Raw genomic sequence first — 20726 nt, 5'->3', positions numbered from 1 at the left:
ATCAGGGATCAAACACACTTGGATAGTTTGTGTGAAGAAAAGTGGAGAATGTGATGCTCTGATCAGATCAGCCCTGGAGATATGAACTGTTCCCCAGCCCATCATCCCTACACCCCACAATCCCTCCCCTACTCCCAAAGGTCCAACCTTGGGAATCAAGCTCTCCCCAGGTCAGCCTTGTAAGGGGGCTGACCTGGGGAGAGCTGAACTGTTGCAGATGGAAGGTGTATCCCAATCAGTCACAGATAACAATGAACTCTGGTCCAAACCATGCCAGGACTGATGCTGGCTGCCACTCAGACCCTCACTCCAGCTTCTGAGCTTGTTTGATCTTCTGCTCCTGAGAAAACCAAGTTTTCTTCATTAACCAAGTTTCAGCTTTTTTCCTTCCTTAAGCAAGTTTTAGCTTCTTTTCCCAGTAACCCTTCAAAACATTTTGATTATAAAATACAGAATATGGAAATACAAAGCAAACATTAAATAAAAGTTCCCTATTATTCTACTATTAGGGGGACATGGATAGTCTCATGATACAGATCTTTCTAGTCTACGCTATCCATATATATACGCTAGGTGGTAAAAGAGGGTAGTTGCAGGGATAGACTTTGAAATCAGACCACCCATCTTTAAATCTAGACACTGCCATCAGCAGTGTCACCCAACCTCTCTGGCCCCCAGTTTTCTCATATGTAAATGAGAGTTGTTGTGACAAGGAGCTGCATGTGATGCAGCTGGCCCATGGGCATCACTTATTGCATTTTAGATACTGTTACATATATGTTGGTCCCACATTCTCATCCTACTTGCTTTTTCTGACTGTGCTCCAGTCTCCTCAAGTCCAAGCCTATAGATAACTTCATCCTCAGCCGTGATTCTTTCTCTTTTCAGTCTGTTTGGTTTGACTGGCTTCCCCCTCACATTGCATCAGTGATTTTTCCAGGTCTCAACTCCTGTCCATTTAACCATAACTCTTAAATAAGCATTGCCAACGTCTTACTTCCACTCCTGTCTGATGGACACATTTCTGCCTGGATGCCTTGCTTACCCATCCTGGCACCACAGCAAAGCCTGAGCAGCCTTCCTTGTTCCTTTCTGTCTTGAACTCCTTGAAGTGAGTGCAGGTGGAGACAATATCAGGAACTCGTGATCACAAAGATAGCAGCAGCATCCACCCATGATTTTGGGGCCTCGGGAATGTCAATGACAAACCAGGTTCCAGATGTATATAAGCAAGTGTATTTGTTTTGATGATTTTAAATGTAAAAAAGAAGGTAATTATGAAAGGTTTTTTAAAAAAATTATCTTCTTTTTAAAAACCATTGTTGTCAAATCCATCTTCTTCAGAGATCTTTGAACCACTGAGAAGGGAAACAATATAAATTAAAAATTTTATTTTTTATATATACATATTTTAATATATGAAATATATATGTTATATATAAATATGTATTTTTTAACTTGGGGGAGTATGTGATGAGAGAGTGGATGGCCAGCCACACAAATGGGAGAAGAGGGAATTACATTTAATGAAGCTGGGACCTTTCACGTGGACCTTTCAGACTTAAAAAAAAATGTTGATTTTACATGCCAAAGTCTTGAAAGGGCCTTGACGGCTCACGGCTTTGGTGTATTTTTCCAGATGGCAGATGCCATTTTGTGTTTTGCATAAACTGACTAAATTTGCTTGCTCTTTGTACTTATTTCAGAGGCAACCATTCTTTGCTTTCAATAGGACAGAAGAGCTCCTTGGCACTGGAAGCCTCCTGGTCCGGGGAGGGAGGAGTGGGTAAGGGACTGTTCTGAGGATATGCAGGCCTCATCCCAAACTTCCTATGTTCACTCTGAGGAAGGGGGTTGCGCCAGGGCTCTGAATTCTTGCTACCTACAGATGTCTCTGACTATCACAGAATGTAAGCTGTGCTGGGAGAACTTCTGAAAGTTATTTTTCCACTTTTCCCATTGTTACCTCCATGGAGGACAAAATAGTTTCATTACGTTCTTATTTCAACTCCGCTATAGCCTGTTAACTACTAGTTGTACGATCCCTTAACTTAATTCCTCTGTGCTTCAGTTTTTGGAAAAAAAAAAAAAGATGCTAATAAAAACAATGCTTACCTCTTAGGATTTGTTGTAAAGATCCCACGAGTTAATGCATGTAAAGGATTTAGAACAGTGCCTGACATATGGTAAGTGCTTAAGAAACGTTGACCATTATTGCTGTTATGATTACTTTCCATGGGAATTTTCAGTTTTGTCTCATTTTCTGCTAATTGACCCTGCCCTACCCCCATCATCATTATGCTAACTCTTTGGGTCATTTTTATGGAAATAGGCTAGTAATATAACGGTTACACCACAGGCTTTGCTGCCAAACAGAGCCAAGTTGAAATGCTTGAAGTAACATTTAATAGCTATATCTTCTCATCAAGTAAATTAATTTCTTTAAGTCTCAGTTTCCTCACCTATAAAATGAGGATTATAATAGTACCCACTTCATAACATTTTTGAGAGGCTTCAATGAGACAATACTTGCAGTGTCTGGCAAGCATATACAGCATGTTATATATTGTTATTATTTTTGCTGCTCCAAATATACAGGGTAGGGCTCTTCTACCCAAAAACGCTTCTAGAAACTTGTCAAGGCTCCGGGGCTCTAGCTTTATGTTAGCTACCCCACTAGAAAAGAGGGCAAGCACAGAAATAGAAAGATGCTGTGAGGCCATGACTTGACTGGGCCTCTTTACCAAATCATAACACAGATTTGACAGAGATGACTATCACTCAACATGGATTTCAATTCAAGCTAGAAAATTCACATTCCTGAGCGAGCCAATCCCAGCTCACTGCATTGGAGATTTAGTCCAAAGGATAGGAACTATCAGGATAGGGACAAAAGCCTTATTCCTCTATCCTAACCCCCTCCGCCCCCCCCCCCCCCCGCCCTGAATAAAGCATAGAGTGAGGTAGGTTGTGAGGAAGAAAAAGTTACTTGTGTTGGTTACCTCTCATAATGTGGCATTCGTACATTATGAAATATTCAAATTTTGCACTTTCGAAAATGTATTTATTTCTTCCCTCAAACTAAAAATGGACAGAAGTTGCATCTGTAAGTAAAAGAAAACCCTCTAAATGCTATAATTGTATTATTGGACTGTTGAAAACTGTCTGATTCATGTTTACCCTTGGTTTCTATGTGTCTCTATTAATAGTGGAATAAATAGAAAACAACTGAACTCTTGAAACTTTTGCCCCAAAGCCAGCATGAAACCTGAAAAAAACTGAAGGACATGGAACAAGGAAGTGTAAAAAACATCAATAATTTTGCAAATATTTTGTGTGCCCTCTTAGATTTGTTTTGACCTCTCTCGTCTGCTACCTATGACTTCTAACAGTAAGAATAAGATGGGGTTTAAGTTGGAAGGAAAAGATACTGAGAGGACTTCTTTTCTCAGTTCTGATGATGGCCACATCTTTGTTCTTGACCTCATACTTAGAAATTGCTCACAATGTAGAATTCTCCAATTATCCCTAACATTAAAATAGGAGAGTAAGATCAAACAAGAGGCAAAAGAGAGAAAGCACATGTCAAAGGAAAAAGGAAGAAAAGTTGGAAAAATAGGAGGAAGCTATACTATTAAAATGGGGGAAAGAAATTATATAGCAGAAAAGAAAAGAAAAAAGAAAAGAACATTATATTATTCTAACAGAGATGGCTACCTGACCTATCAAGATTTATCATCCCCTTTCACAGTGCAGAGTTGTTTCTGGGAAGAAATTTTTCAGCCAGAGAATATATCTCCCAGCCTCTCTTACACAGATGTGGGACTATGTGATGAGCTCTTATCAGTGGAATATGAGCTGAATTGAAGAGATAGTTGACACTTTTGTTCTCAGTTAAGACCATGTGTAGTTTCTCTGTTCCCTCTCTCTCTGCCTGTCTCTCTCTTTCTCTCTCTGTCTCTCTCCATCCTCAGGCTGGATAGTGCCAGAAGAATCTTAATGTCATCCACATACAGGAGATGTAGAGCCATTACATGGAAGGAATCTGTATTCCTGACTCACTGTTTGAAGGAGGGCAGCCCAGAAGAGCTGCCCAACCAGAAGTATCAACATTAGACTTTTGGGGAGTGAGAAATACACTTTCATATGTTAAGGCACTGAGCTTTGGGGGATTGTTTGTTATACCAGCAAACATTACTTACCTTGACTAATGTAGAAATTGATACCAGAAGTGAGCTCCAGTAGTAGTTGTTTTTTCCTTCCATCTTTGCTTAAAAACCAGTTAATCATTTCCTGATATCTTCCTTTTCTTCTATGATGTTACCAAAAGCAGCCAACAACAACCAACACATGCTATTTTTCTCTATAAGCACAAGAGTCACGTGGTCAGACTTTCAAGTTACTAAAGGCAACAGTTTTGCCTGGTGATTTTCCACTGTGTGACATGGAGCTCCAGCCATCTTGACTAATATATCTGCTTCTAGCAACTTGACCACAAAGTCATTGCCACACATTTTAGGGTTTTGTTACAGGACACCACATCTGGTACCAAAGAGAAGCATCAAGTTTAGTCAGAAAAATAGAAGGCTCTTGTGGCAGATGTAAGGCTATGTGGTCACTAAACCATTTCTTCTCCCTGGGCCCAGGGGAAGACCATACTCCCCTCATCCTTGCAATTTAATTGGGGCTTCAGAACCAGATCTTGGTAATGGAATGTCGGCAGGAGTTGTGCACCACCTTTGGTCCAGGGAGTTAAAAGTGCATGTGTACTTTCTCTGTGTTCTCTTCTCCTTTTCCTCAGGGGTCTTGAAGGGGATGTGTTCAGATAGTGTAGTACAAGATAGAAGCCACTCAGCCTACGTCCTGTATTTTAAAATACAGGAAATAACCTGTATTTTAAAAAATAATTCAATGTTAGCTATTATTCTTTTTTTGGGTTAACAAAGATTTTAAAATTTTTTTATTGATTTTTACTAGACTATAGTTGCTTTACAATGTTGTGTTAATTTCTACTGTACAGCAGAGTGAATCAGAAATAGCAGCTATATATACACATATATCCCCTCTTTTGTGGATTTCTTTCCCATTTAGGTCACCACAGCGCATTAATGAGTTCCTTGTGCTGTACACTATGTTCTCATTTGCTGTCTATTTTACACATAGTAACAGTAGTATATATGCGTCAATCCCAATCTCCCAACTCCTCCCACCCCCTTTCCCCCAGATTTTTAAATTTTTTTATAGACTTTTTAAACATTACACTCCATTAACAGTTATTTCAAAATATTGGCTATATTCCCTGTGTTGTACAATACATCCTTGTAGTCTATCTTACACCCAATAGTTTGTGCCTCCCTCTATCCCACCCCTATAATGCTCCCCAGCCCCCCACTGGTAACCACTAGTTTGTTCTCTCTATCTGTGAACCTGCTTTTTTTTTGTTACATTTACTAACTTGTATTTTTTAGATTCCACATGTAAGTGATAACATGTGGAAGCTAAAAAATATTTGTATTTGTCTTTCTCTGACTTATTTCACTTGGCATAATGCCCTCCAGGTCTACCCATGTTGCTGCAAATAGCAACATTTTGTTCTTTTTTATGGCTGAGTAGTATTCCATTGTATATATGTATCACGTCTTCTTCATCTGCTGATGGACACTTATTTTGCTCCCATATTTTGGCAACTGTAAATAATGCTGCTATGAACATTGTGGGGCATGGATTTTTTCAAATTAGTGTTTTTGGGTTTTCTTGTTGGATATATACCCAAGAGTGTTTTGCTCTACTAGTCAGAGTTTGGAGGTTGTTACTGAAATACACCTATCCCATTCTGACTAATATGCTTGAAATAGTCCCATCAGGAAGGAATTCAGTGTAAGCAATTAGAGATTTACAGGATCATTGGGAGAGCTGGGGAATAAAGGTCAAAGGAGTTGCTACTAACTTTCAAAAAAAAATCTCAAGTGAGGAAACCACCAGGAAGCCAAGTTGCCACTAATGATCTCAGCTGCCTGCAGCACTAAAAGGGGGTGATTCTTGGGAGGATGCTCAAGAGCCGACACATAGCCCCAGCTCCACTCTCTGCCGATGCCCGCACACCTGCCTGTAGCTACTGATAGAGAAAAATGGTTTTTACTTCTACCTCCCGATGATTGCACCTCTCATTGGAAGGTTAGACCAAGATCCCTCCTGACAAGGGAGCCTGGCAAGTGTGGTTTCCAAGCTGTGAGCCCTTGTGGTACAGAGGGACACTTAGAAGGACAAATATGATACAGAGCCTCAACAAAAAATTTCTGCTACAAGTGTTCCCTGTTTCTCCCATAGGAAATTCAGGTGTCCATTCCTCCACAACCCCTTTTCTCTTGAAAGTTCCTTGAGGGCAGATCTTAATCCATTCTCTATCCCCAGTGCCAGACAAAACCAGACAATAAATTGTTCTGAGTTGATTTGAATGGAATGACAACAGGATCAATAGCAAAGAAGAAAGTCCCCCTGTGTTCAAGTTGGAGTTCAAGGTCTCCTGTTCATAGAATCTGATAATTCTGCCTAATGACTGCCCTAGATTCTGCCCCAGCTTAAGCCATTTTCTTTCCTAGCCTGCTCGGAGTGACCATGAAGAGCTGTTTGCTCAACAAGTAACCTTAAGCTTGAGTTCTGGGACCTGTCTGCACAGCCAAAAGGATAAGGATTTGACATAGTCTGGTTTATTGGATCCATGGAGACTGTCAATTACATATTTTTTAGCTTTAAACTATGTTATCAAGTTGGTTGTGTAGAGTTAAAGTATTTCTATATTTTATTCATATGTTTCCAAACACAACCTTCATGCTCTGGCAGAGCTGGGATCTCTCTGGGAATGTGGAGTTTATGAGTTCACCTTGGGGCAGGGTTTGGAGTATTCTAAGTGAGAAGCAGATGGGGTGGATTTGGGTGTGAGGAAGGACCTGTTCAGCCGCAAGAAAAGGATACTCAGGAAAGGGAGGACCGGACCCTTTTATGATTTCATCTGAAAGGCACAGAGTTAAAACTCTGTGGAAGATTAAAGACATCCTCTTGATATTTAGTTTCCTCACCAAAAAAGGGTAAGACTATTTTGCCTATAGTAAAAATAATGGTAGAATGACTCAGACTTATTTACAACCATCAAAGAAATGAAAGATATGGATCATGCCACTAATTAATCTTTTTATCATCATCAAGTGGTGACTGTATCCAGCTGAAGAGTGCTGTGTGCATAATAGCACAATTATGGGGGATGTGATGATGTAACAGCTGCCAGTGCCCAGCATTTAGCTTCTCTTTTCCATTCCCACCCACCCTGATCTCTGGCTATATTTAGTTGTTTTACACAGTGTACCTGGACCAAAGTTTGTTTTACAAATTTAAAAGACTAGAGAGAAGAGTCAGAGTCTTCATAGAAAAATCAGGCTTCACAGTGTCTATTTCCCTCAGTTACACATGTTCCTTCTTGGTTAATGTATTTTCTCCTACGTTGCACCTAGAATCATGGCTGAAATACAATCATGAGTTTACTTTGTGTAAAGGGAAGTAGGGCATTGAGCAATCATCTAATGAATACAGTCAAGATGGTTAGTGAATCTGGAAAATTCCACTCTCAAAAAAATTACTTTCTCTACTCTGTAGCAGATTTCCTCTTGGCCTTAATTATCCACAGAGTTGTCCAATTTTCTGATAGTCTTTACTGTTGTTGACATCACCTTAATAATTTATTTAATGGATTTCACTGGGTTCATTCGGGAACCCTTTATTCTTAGTGGTTTCTTTTATCAATTAATTTATTTATTCGATAAACATTGAACACTGTTCCAGTTATCTATTGCTGTGTAATAAGCTACCTTAAAGCCTAGTGACTTAGCACAATAATTTATTATTATCACACATAGTTCTTGATGTTGATGGGCTCAGCTGGGCAGTTCTTTCTTGAGTCTCTCATACAGTTGCAGTCATATGGTAGTTGAGGCTAGAGCCACCTAAAGTTTCCTTCACTCTGTGCCTGTCATTGGGCTCTTTAGGAGTGTCTCTCTCTCTCTCTCTCCCCACGTGATTAGCTTCATCATCCTCAGAGCTTGTTGGTCTTTTGATAATCAACCTTCTTACCTTGTGACCAGCTTTCTCCAACACGAGCGTTCTAAAACAGGCCAAGTGGAAGTTGCAAAGCATCTTCCGACCTAGCCTTAGAAGTCATGCAGATCCTTCTCTCTTCTGTTTGTCAAAGCAGCACCAGCCAAACCAGACTCCAGGAGTTGGAGAAGTAGATTCCACATCACAATAGTGGAATGGCCTGTGCCTTGAAAGAACTGATGGTGACCATCTTAATGCCAGGCTACCACAGGCGCCTGCTATGTGATAAGCCCTATGATAGGTACTGGGGAAAAGTGCTGAATAAACCAGGCACCCTCTGCTCTTGTGGAGAAGGAAATCTAGCTTAATTAACTTTAGTGTGACATGATGGTTTTTACAATCAACTGCTGAAGAGTGAATCTCAAAATCAAGTATATTTGTTTATGAAACTGATGAAACAGCTATTCTGATCATTTGTGGTCTGGTCATTTTTACTTTCTCAATAACCCAACTGAATGAAATTTGTGGTTATCTAATCTATACCTCGATAACCAACTTGATGAGCTGATTCATCCCTGTATTTTTAAAAACAAAGTCTGAGCAAAACTGGGGAAATTCATCTGTGGCTTAACATGTTGAGTTCCTACTGGGCATGGAGGCTGAAACTAGCTTTTTAAACTCATGATAGGGAATATAAGAGAAGCCAAGAAGTCAGGTTTTGCTCCCGATGAGCTTCTATTCTTTTGAAAAGTTCTGATCTAGTGCAGGTGGGGCAGCTGGTGACATTGAAAAGCAAGAGGGGAACCCAAGACAACACCTGCTAAACTAGACAGGCAGGATCTTTCAATTTCCTTCCTGAGAATTACCTTTTGGGGAGAAGTAATGGATTATTTGCCTTCATTTTCTCCCCTTTTGTGTCATTAAAGGAAGGTGATCTAGGTTTGTTAAGTAAAAGGAGATTTCAGGACAGGAATGTTGACAGAAGAATCAGTGCTGTTCAGCAATTCTCAGATCTTATTGTTTTTGGCACAGTTTGTGTCCATTCAGTGTAACAGCCATGAGGGGCCGGGGGAGGGGGCTCATGATGACACAAGAGATACCTTGACATTTCAAAGACCAAGGTCAAAGCCCAAAAAGGTCCAAGAGCACGCAGAATTCCTGTGCACCCTTGTCAAGTTCCCCGCCATGAAACTAATATCACACTGGGCCTTTGTAGGTTATGTCTATGTACTGTTACCTCACAGAGCATGAAAAGACATCCTAGGGGATGTTTTAAGTAAAACAGCAGCAGTAACACATACTTGGCCTTAATGACAAGACTGGTTCAAGCAAAACTAAATTTTGGCTTAATTGTCATGTAGCAAGTCTCCTACATCAATCCATTCACTTTACCTTTGTAGCTCACCCTTCATCAATGTGCATGCTTTTCTCACATTAGCGAATCTTGTGTCCCTTGGGTATCATTTGCTAAATTAAACTTCTTTCCATTTCTCATGCCAACTTATTTATCTATCTGCAATGCCTGTTTCTACTTTATCTGGAACTTCATAATAGATGTTAATTATAACCTATTCTTCATTCGGCCAGCACATACTTATTTGATGTGTTTTCTGTTAGATTGTTATTTTGTGCCTGCTGATAGATATATCACTTTATAAATTTTCATAGGCACCCAATTTGCCCAATTAGTTGGTAAGTTGGTAGAGGCATCTCTATATACATATATGTATACACCTATATATAAATACACACATATATGTAGTGTGTGTATATGTACATACATACACAGAAGACATCTCTCAACAGCTGATTGACATGCTCTATGCTCCACTTTCCTTTGGTTTTTATAGGTTAAAATCAAGTGGATTATTTTATAATTACCTGATGAATTGGATCAATACATATTATAATGGATTATTCAGATGTTTAAAGCACCTTCATTTCATAAAGGTGAAAATAATCTGAGTTATTGCTCATCTTTTCCTCTGAGAAAATTCTTTTCATAAATCCATGACAAACTTAGGTACTTGAACTATGCAAGTACTTGTGATTGATTATTTGGGGCAAAAATGTGGTTTTTATTCCCCCTAAAATTATAGAAGTCTTAATTCTCAACTCGAGGCTACAAAGCCTTTGAATTTCCATGTTGGCCTTGTGGGCATTTATCAAGTTTTGTTTTTATTGGTTATGAGAGAGTCACAAGCATGGCTTGGAGGACTTACTCCCTTCCTTTATAATGTCTAAATATTCCTCCCACTCAGATTCCCTAAATGAACATACAATTTAAGTAGAAACTTGAGGTTGGCTTCAGGAAAAATCTCCCAATCATCATATCACCCCTACTCTTCTCTCTTCTAACTAATTTGCTGTCCCTAAAATCTTATTACATACAAAGTTTGGTGGTGGTGGTGCTGCTGCCTATTCGATAGATAAGGGGCACCCCAACTTGTTTGATTTCAGGGCCACGAGAAAACATTTTCCATTCTCCAAATATTGTTAATTATTTTCCTGATATTACATTAACATGGAATAAAGCTTTCTTCTCATAAGGAGGCATATACTTAGAATATGAATCCTGTTGGAAGTGTTAATATAATGCTGGGTCCTTATTCACATAAAATGATAATGACTGATAGATATTTTCTTGAAAACAAGTTTCGATTAGCACAAGGTATTGATTGAGTTTGGGACAATGGTAGGTCTCTGCATTCTTAAAGCAGTGGGTTCAGAAGTAGGGTATCCATACCTTATGGAGAATCCAAAAAGATCCACTGAAGTGCAGAAAGAAGATATTAAATCTTCTATTTATTTTACTTTTAAATTTAATTTTAAAGTTTGTTGTGTATATCTTGAGGATCACAATACAGAAATACATATGTAACTTATAAGTAAAAATACACAGATTGGATATGCCTCAAAATTTTTTCACTGATAGAGCGATATGATCTAAAAGGTAAGAAACCACTGCTTATGAAGAGTGAATGTGGATAAGGTCTTCACGATGCTATGTGGAGTAACAGGAAATAGTTACAGAACAAGTGTTTGCAACCTCAGAATTCTGACTCCAGTTATTACTGATTTCAGTTAATTAATAGGTAGCTGATCAATAGGTAGTTTACTAACTCTCAACTGGACACAGGACAGTCCCTTTTAAGATGTTGAGAAGTTGCTCAATTTTAGGATGTTGACCTAAGAAAGTAGATTTTAATCATGCTTTTTTTTTTTTAATTTTGTTTTCTCAAGGGTCCCATGGGAACAGAAAGTTTTGAGGGTGTTTACTGTTTGTGCAAGATGACTGATTGGGTAAAGAAGTCCAAAGTTTATTATCTGCAGAACAAATAAAGCCTGGGCAAAGGTAACTGAAATGAATGTCTCCCACCTTGTCCCTTCAGCCTGTCTAAGGGGATGTTTGTGCCAAAGATTGCATAACTGAGAACCTAATCAATGCAAGTCAAATGGAGAGGAGGTGCATTTTAGACTCCTACCAGTTAAAAATAGTCACTGACTTCTATTCTTCTTGGTTCGATAGGTAGCTGGTGATGATGCCTATACCAAAATCATTTTAAAAATCTATTTGTGGATAAGCTATTTCTAACTATCCAAGTATTACTTGTCAGACAGCTTCTGGGTGGCTGAATTAGAATAGTTTTCTCCTTTCCCAAAGCTAGATACAACATAATGCTGAGCAAATAGCAAAATAAGTTTGCTAATTCCAGGCTCATTTGGAATTTTGTTGGTGGTGGTGTTAAAATGACATCAGGGATAACTGGATTGTTCTTGTGATTACTCCATAGTAATTACTAACAAGCATTCAGAATGGACAAACATATAGTACGAAGCTCAGCTATCTTTTAGAAGATAACATCCTATGCATAAATGTTGAGGGGAAAGAAGTGGAATGTGATTGAGTGGTTGAGCTTAAGTACTTATTACTGGGAAAAAACGTGTTTTAGGTCTCAGATATCCTCACTGACCAAATATTTACTTAATCATTCTCATCTTTTGGACTCTTTGTTGTTGTTTTTGTTGGAACTTGATGTTTATAAAGCCAGCAAAAGAGGCATTTTATATAGTACAGTCATGAAGTGTGATAAAAAATGAGCCAGAAGCCAGTTATGGATAGAGGTTAAGTAGATTAAAGAGTTGACCTTTCATTTTAAATTAGGTATTGCAGAGTTTTACAAACTTTTTCCAAATATGTTTATCATCCAAAGACATTTTTTCTCTCAAATAAATGTTTAAGAAAGGGTTTAAACATTAAGGACAAAGAAATTAGAGTGAGACTTTCTGCCTAATTTTTGGATGGTTGAAAAACACTCTAATACAATTGATAATGTGTTGTAAGAAATCCACACAGAATTGCCTCTGTCTGTGTGAGTATGTGTGGATATACAAGGCAGTAATTAAAAGTAGTTAGTTGTCCAGATATCTGAAAAACCTTAACATTTACTATTACATTTTTTAAAAAAAGAAAAAAACCTTCAGTTTTCCAATATGTAAAAAACAAATTCCCATTTCTAAAGCCTAAGCGCTACTACAACCTTGGTTTGGCATTTCACTTATGACCAGCTATTAAAGTGGAAAAAAACTGAATACAGTATAAATTTAGATATGTAGAAGTAAGAAAGACTGTGAGACAGTGAATTGAGTTGTAAAATGGGTGTGTAGATTCTGGACTCTTTCAAAGTCCAGAGGAGACAGTTATCTTTCTGAGTCTGTAAACTTGTAGTTTTTCCTGAAAATAATGACCTTTGGAGGGTCCACCAAGCTCTAGGATTGTGTCGGCCGCCTGTCCAGGGCTTACGACATTGAGTGTGTGACTCGTCTGTCCTGCCTTTAAAAGCAGCTCCTTTCTGAAGAAGGCTGGTGACTGTGGGAACATGTGGATGCTGAGAGAGAAAGGGAGCTGCACGGTAGAAACGATGGAACAGTTTGTGATTCAAAAATAGCCTTGGAAACTTGCAGCGCCTATTAGATCGGCCAATGAATAATCATAAAAACAATAGTTCTCTACCCGGGGACATTAAGGCATTTGGTGAAGAAGATGACAGAATGGAAGAGAAAACGAGAGAGACAGAAGGAGAGAGCCAGAGCGAGGGCGCACATGAGGCGCATGGCTGGCCGGCTGCAAGCTCAGAGGGCCTGGTTTTCCAATCTGGCACCGGGCTTGATGAGTCTGTTTACTCAGCTACAGTATCAGACGTTCCCTTTTCCTGCCCGAAGAAGTCCCCTTTGAAGAACTGCTCTGCTGGGGAGTAGTTTCCCCTTGGACAGGCTACTCCTGTTTGCAGACCTAAAGGAAAAGCACTGGAAAGGCCACAAGAATGTTCTTTAAAGCGCTATTCCAGCGCCACGTGAGGGGAGGATGAAATAGCAGTAAAAGATTTATTTCCTGGTTGAGGTATTTTTTTCCCCTCTCAAGTGAATTCAGCGCTGAACAAAGGTGTCACATGAATGCGACGGGGGTCAGATGTTCTTGGGGGGCCTCCGGGTCTGTGTGGTCAGGTGGAGGCTGGAGGTGGGAGAGCAGGGGCATTTCAAGCTTCTGTAGACCTGGAGTGAGGAAAGCACACCTGCAAGAGGCAGAGAGAATTCAATAGGACCGGCATTCTACTCCTGCAAGTCTTTCCTGCAAAGGAGTCAATGGTGGTGACTTATCAGAGGACCAGCCTATGCCTTCAAAGCAAAGCGGCAGAGAGAACTTGAGTGACTTGGGGGACAAGGTTCATAATCAAATTGGATAATTCAGGAGATGAAAATTTTAACTTTGGGGTTTTCATATTAATTTCTTATATTTCAGTGACACTTTTTACTTATCAAAAAAGGTTTTCATCTAGGCTTCATGTTAATCCTGTGAAGTAGGTAGGGTAGATGGCAGTCTCCTCAATTTTCCTCTTTGGAAAAGGATGGGACCAAAGACAGATGGTTCCCTAGCTCATTACTGGCAGGGGCAGAATGACAGCCCAGGTCTCTTGACTCCTGGACCAGGTCTCTTTTCTCTGTGTTCTTGAGACCTGTACAAAGTGATGATGGGAGTTTCAGAAAAAAGGAAGGTGACATTCTCCATCTCCTCCCAGGCACATAGAAAGTTACTGTGACTTTGAAGCCACTGCTTTTCTGTGTCCAAAAGCTCTCTCCGGGACTGGCCTTAGGGAGGAGATTCAAAGTGAAACCTTCAGAGGGGAAGTCTCATATTCTAGTCACTGTGGCTGCCCATGCCTCTGGTGGGTTTGTTCAATCTTTACCTGCACCACATAAAACAGGAGTTCTCCAGAATGAAAAGGGTTCTTTGTTCCATCTCTGAGATGAACCCTTTGAGAAAGAGATGCCACTTCACGGTGAGGCCTGGTTTTCCAGGAGAGAGGGGATGGGACCCACACTCTCTCCTTGACTCCTGCCCAAGACTCTGTGACTCACAGGGACTCTCGAGACCTAGGAGCGAGGTTCACGCAGTGCATGCTTGAGGATTAAGTGAGGACCAGAATTTTCTTCTGGGGAATATGGATTTGTTTGTCAGGGCTCCAGGGAGAAACCAGAGAGGTCTTATGTACGAGCTGCCTTTTCTGCTTTGATATACACAGGCTTGTATTTTATCTATTTCTGGATGTTTGTCTCATTTATACATGGAGAGCTGAAGTTGCTCGACCTTGAGCCATATCTCGTAATTATTTGTATCCTCTAAGGCTTCCTAGTGCTTAAAATATCTGATGGATGAATGGGAATCCATTTTCAGCCAACCCCTTATCCCACTGTCTCTCAGCCTATAGTTTGAATCAGAATCACCTGGGAAACAGGCCTATGTACTTTGAAATAAGTCCTGAGATGAATCTCCTATGAACCAAAGTTTGAGAGTTGGTGCTTTATCCTTTTTCTCCTTGGCTTTGAGAGTTCTTGGTGACTTTGAACAATGCTATACACACAAACACGATCTTAGATTTGTGTTGTGTTTTCTGATGTACAAAGTTCATTTCTCATGTTCGTCTCATTTATTCCTAATGTAATGAGGCTACATTAATAACAGTCCTATGATGTGGGTTCTTTTTGCTACTCACTTTACAGATAAGGAGACAGAGGAGGGATGGTCTTTGGCTCACACAGCCAATTTGTAGCACAGCCTGCATTCATCCTAAGTTTCCTGATTCCAGGTGCTGTGCTCTTTACCCCACAACCCCTTTACCCCACAATGCTCTATACCTTTGCAGGCATTGCGGTTATTTGTGTGGAAGGTGTTATTCCTGATATGGCTTGCTGTCCACACAGCTGAGAACAGTTACCATGATACAGATGTGAAGCCAGGAGAAGCAATGCAATCTGTGCTCCTAATGAAGTCTATAGAAGCATAAGTGGCTAAGACTAATAATGATGTATCCTTTCATGCAAATATTAGAGTACAGTATTTTTGTGCATTATAAAATTGGAAAAGCAGAACTGGGTACCTGGTGAGAGATGAGTGCCCTTTCAGAGAAGGACAGTCTGTGTTTGGTGACCTGTGAACCACCTGACAGGTGAACTGTGCTCTCCTCTCATTTTACTGGGAATGGAGAAGGAGTGGGAATTAGGTTTAACCCCCAGAATTTGCTGTGTGACCTGGAGTCCTAGGGATGACTGAGCCAGCTCTGTTCAGGTTGGCTGTGTTAGATGTCTGGAAGGTTCGCAGCTAGGGAGGGCCAAACAAGATGCCTGAGGAAGGAGTCTGGACATATGGAATGCTGTGAAGGAGGGTATTTTTTCCTTTCACTTAATTGAAAAGGTCCAGAATGCTCCAAAGTCCACTTCACTCTCAAGGGAACATGTAGCCACACTTGCAGGGGCAATTGAGTTGTTGCTAGAATATTCTAAACAGAACTTTCTGGATGGCTGTTTACTCTTTGATTAGTTGCAATATAGAGACAGCCATCAGAAACAGAAAACTGTCAACTGAAAGAGGAGGTGGGCCTGAAACTTCTGCTCATCCCCAATTCTCTCCCACCCAGCTGGGAAAGGAGCGCTTCTTTCATTGTGGAGTAATAGATGATTGATATGACTGTACCCTGATTAGAAAAGGTTTCATTTTACTTGTGCACGGTACATGGAATTAGTTAAGGGTTGCACAGGAAAAGAAGTGATGGACTATTGTTCACATTAAATTATAATGACAGCCTTCCTAACCACTGTGTATTTATTATGTAAGAAAAGAAAATGTCTGGTAAAATTCTGTATAGGTTAATAACACCTTCATAATATACTCCTTCTTTTCTATTGACTTGAATAGCCCTCCTACTGACTTTTAATGGATTATTAGAGTTAATTACATCAATTGCAATATAATTGATTCTTAAATACTATGTAGAAACCTCATACAATTATGGAAAAACAAAAGTTATCTAGACATCTCAGATCAAAAAAGATTTGGAATTCCTGCACATTTAATTTCTGATAATCACTAGTCAGTTTGGACATTAAGATTGCATGGTGTCCTGTTTTCTCTTTGCTAGGTTTTGACAGAATTGATAGTTTTACAACATTTAACTCAATAAGCATGGAAATATAAGATTAAAGCTGTGAGTGCAATTTTTTTCTAAAAAAAGATCACTTCATGGCTTAAAAGCTGAAATGTGTTACCTGCCTAACATTGACAGAAACAAACTCAAGGGAAAATCAAAAGTGGATTTGATGTCGAGTTTTAGAAATCTCTTCTCCACAGGTGTAAAGATTCCTGTGGGTCTTAGGGTTTGTTACCTGAGGGCTTTAAAATGTGACAAGGGGATGAATTGCCTAAAGGGGTAAAAAAATTTCTCACATTTTATTACCTAGACATGGGCTATATGTTCTAATGTCAAAACCACTGATTGAAAAGTGAAACATCATTAATATCTGTTATTTGATGTCATACAGATCAAAAGAAAGCCCAATAATAGAGTTGTTTGAATGCAACCTTTTCATTTTTAACTGATTTGGGGAAACTAGTTTGTGGGTATTGACATAGTTATAAATGTGAGTTTTCCAAGGGGTTCTTTTGCTTCACAGATACAGATTTCTAGACCATTCTAAAATGGCCTACAAATAAATGTATAAAAGGGTGACAGCCTGTTGCAGTGGACAGGTCACTGGAATGGGCATCAGCAGACCCGATGCTTTCTGTTACCACTTAGCTCGATGACTTAACCGGGCTAGATCTTAACGTTCTCTTCTGTAAAACGAGAGCAAGAGCGAGAGGAAGCCTCTAAACTCTCCCTACTGTGAGGCTCCTGCTTTTAAACTCTTATTGTCTATAGTAACTCATATGCTTTTTAATATGTCTTATATCAACATGTATTTAATATAAGCCTTATATCAACATGTATGTTGTGTGTATCAATATGCCTTGACACGTGTATGTTTATATGTCTTATCTGGTTAACTCGGTTATAAGTTTCCAAGGACAGGGGCCATGCCACATATATCTCTTTGTCTTCATAACGTACACTCTACTTTTGAGCAGCCAATCCAAAGGAAGTGCTTCCATTTATTCCCTGAAAGTCTTGATGTGATATAACAAGAATAATGACCAAACATCCCATTTATTTATAATGGTTTAACCTTTAAAAGTATTGTACTCGATTTTATTTTATGAAACTTTGAGCTTTAAATCAGATGCATTTAAGATGTAAAATTTCACTCTGTTTTTTCATAAATTGTTTTTTCATAAATGCAGTCCCATTTCCAATGGGATTTTTAATGGAGCTTGAGCAACCTGTTCTAAAGATCACCTGGAAGAGCAGGGCATGACAATAGCCATGAAAAACAAACCAAGAATTAAAAGGAGTGGGGACTTACCCTAGCAGTTATCAAGGAAGGGAGGGAATATGGGGATATGTGTATAAAGACAGTTGATTGAACCTGGTGTACCCCCCAAAAAAATAAAATAAAATAATAATAAAAACAAAAAACAAACAAACAAAAAAAACCTCTTTATATTTGTAACAGTCTTTGTTAAGCTGATAACAAGTTCACTCGGAACACATAATAAAGGTCTACATTCTTCACTCCTCCCAACATTTTATGTTTTTGATGTCACAGTTTACATCTTTTTACCTTGTTTATTCATTAACAAATTATTGTAGTCACAGCTATTTTTTTAGGCTCTTTATTGGAATATAATTGCTTTACACTCTTGTACCAGTTTTTGAGGTACACCAGGGTCAGTCGTCTGTGTTTGTACACGTATCCCCATATTCCCTCCATCCCTTGACTCCCCCCCACCCTCCCCATCCAGGCCCTCTAGGGCGTCAGCCATCGTCCAGTTGATCTCCCTTTGTTGTGCGGCGGCTTACCACTGGCTATTTTACAGTTGGTAGTATATGTGTGCCTGTGCTGCTCTCTCACTTCTTCGCGGCTTCCCCTTCGCCCCCCACCCCTCCAACCTCATGTCCTCCAGTCCATTCTCTGCATCTGCATCCTTTTGTCTTTTAACCTTCCTACCAGAGTTATAAGTGATTTACCCACCACCACTGCAACATTAGAGTAGTCTGAATTTAACTATACATTTACCTTTATGAGTGAGATTTATATTTTCATATGTTTTCCTGTAATGAATTAGTGTCCTCTTGTTTCAGCTTGAATAAAGCTACATTTACATTTCTTAAAAAAAAAAAAAAAAAAAAAAAAAAACAAACTGTATATTCATCTGAGGCAATACACAAGGTAGTGATGCAATTAACACACAAGTTTAGTGATAGAGAAATAAAATAACCAAAAAGATTAGAGTCCAGAAACAGACCTAAGAATACAGGGGAATTTAACAGATATTATGGAGGCATTTCCAATCAGTAGCTAAAGAGTAGACTGTTCAGGAAATGTTACTGGGACAACTGGCTCTCCATCTGGACTCAAAACACACACAAAAGTAAATTCCAGATGGAATAAAGCTCTAAACATAAAAATCAAATTTATACAAGTATTAGAAGGGAATATGAATGAATCTTTTTTAAAAAATATTCTTGGGTGAGAAGGTCTCTGTAAATAAGATGGGAAATCCAGAGGCCATTAAGGAAGAGCTAACAGTTTTTTTTTTTTTTAAATCATAAGCAAAATTAAAAAAGAAATGGCAGAATGGGACAAAATATCTGAATTATACATTACCAAAAAAAGAGTTACTATCCATCAAGTTAATGAGAAAAATATAAATAACTCACTTAAAATGGGCTAAAGATATAAAATAAGAAATTCTCAGCAGAAAGTGCAAATGGCTAAGAAATATCTGAAAAATATGCTCAACTTCATTAGTGGTAAAAGAAATGTACAATAAGAGAACACAAGTTGCCATTTTCTAAATATCAGATTGGCAAAAAGTAACGGAGTTGATTGGATATATCAGTTAAAATGAATGAATATATAGACTGTCAAGGATGGATGTCAGTAATATGTTGTTAGGTGAAAGAAGCAAGTTGTAGAATATCATACATTGTATTATGTCATTTTGGTAATACTTTAAAAATATCTATAAATATATTTTAATAATTATTAAAAATTATTTATGCATCATAAATGCATGACATTATCTTGTATTGTAGCTATCTCTTAGAAAAGCACTAAGATGAGTATAAGTATACATCTCTATTCTTTGTATTACTTTTCAGCTGGAAAACATTCCTTTTATTATGCTTTATTTAACACTCATCAAGCTGAATAACTGATCTTTAGGAGGCAGTTACAAGTCATTAGTTCACGGGGTGTAATTGAATTGACTATTATATGAACATAGTGCAGTATTTTATGGAATCTCAGTCAACTCTGATTAAATTCTTCAACTCAGTCTTGTTGAATTGGGTCAATTAGATAGGTTTCTGGCTCCCTGTGGTCTTGGTCCAATCTTGTCAGGACCTCTTCAGTCTTTAGGTTCCTGAGCTTTGCGCAAGGGCTGTGGTAGATCTGTCTCTTCTGTGAGTTGTAATTATCCCATGTGACAGCCAAGGGCACGTCTCACCTGCTTCATGAACATGCTGTGCATTAACTACATCACAACATCCTGGAACTCAAGCCATCAGCAGTGGGGTTAAACAAGTCAATGTAAATAAAGTCTTGTGATTGGTTTGAACTTGCTTCCAAATTGTTTTGTTAGCAAGGAGTTAAGTTCAGACTTTTGGTCATATGGGTCTTTAAGGAAAGCTTTTTTTCCCCATTCCAATGACTTCCTGTTCATGGGAAAATGAGAGGAAATGAACCTCTAACAGTAGGATGGACCCACCCTTTTCCAGTCGTGTGGCTAATTTGTCAGGTGTAATATTGGCACCTGGTGGCTTGTGTTGGCTTCCTGCCCACCCTTGCTGGGGAAGTATCCAAATACTTGCGATAGGCGGTAGAAGACTTCAAAGCCATTTGTAAGAGAAAGGATATTGTCATTAAAGAACTTAGTGGAGAATACTCCCAATCATTTAGTGATGTCAAGATGAAAGGAAAATTTTAAAAACACATTATCTGGAGGGTTTTTTTTTTCTGATGTATCGTATGACCTGCTAAAACAAAGCAATGTAGTTGCTTTAGTAATAATACATTTTCAAGAGTATGTATATATTGATTGAAAGTTTAGTTGTCCTGTTTTTGAGAAATTAGCAAAGGTATCAATTATTTATAAGAAGATAATGAACTGTTTCTTTAAGGATACAATCCTTCTTGTTCAAAAT

This window comes from Hippopotamus amphibius, chromosome 3 (genome assembly GCF_030028045.1).
Source record: "Hippopotamus amphibius kiboko isolate mHipAmp2 chromosome 3, mHipAmp2.hap2, whole genome shotgun sequence".
Lineage (NCBI taxonomy): Eukaryota > Metazoa > Chordata > Mammalia > Artiodactyla > Hippopotamidae > Hippopotamus > Hippopotamus amphibius.
Note: the sequence above shows the minus strand (reverse complement) of the source record.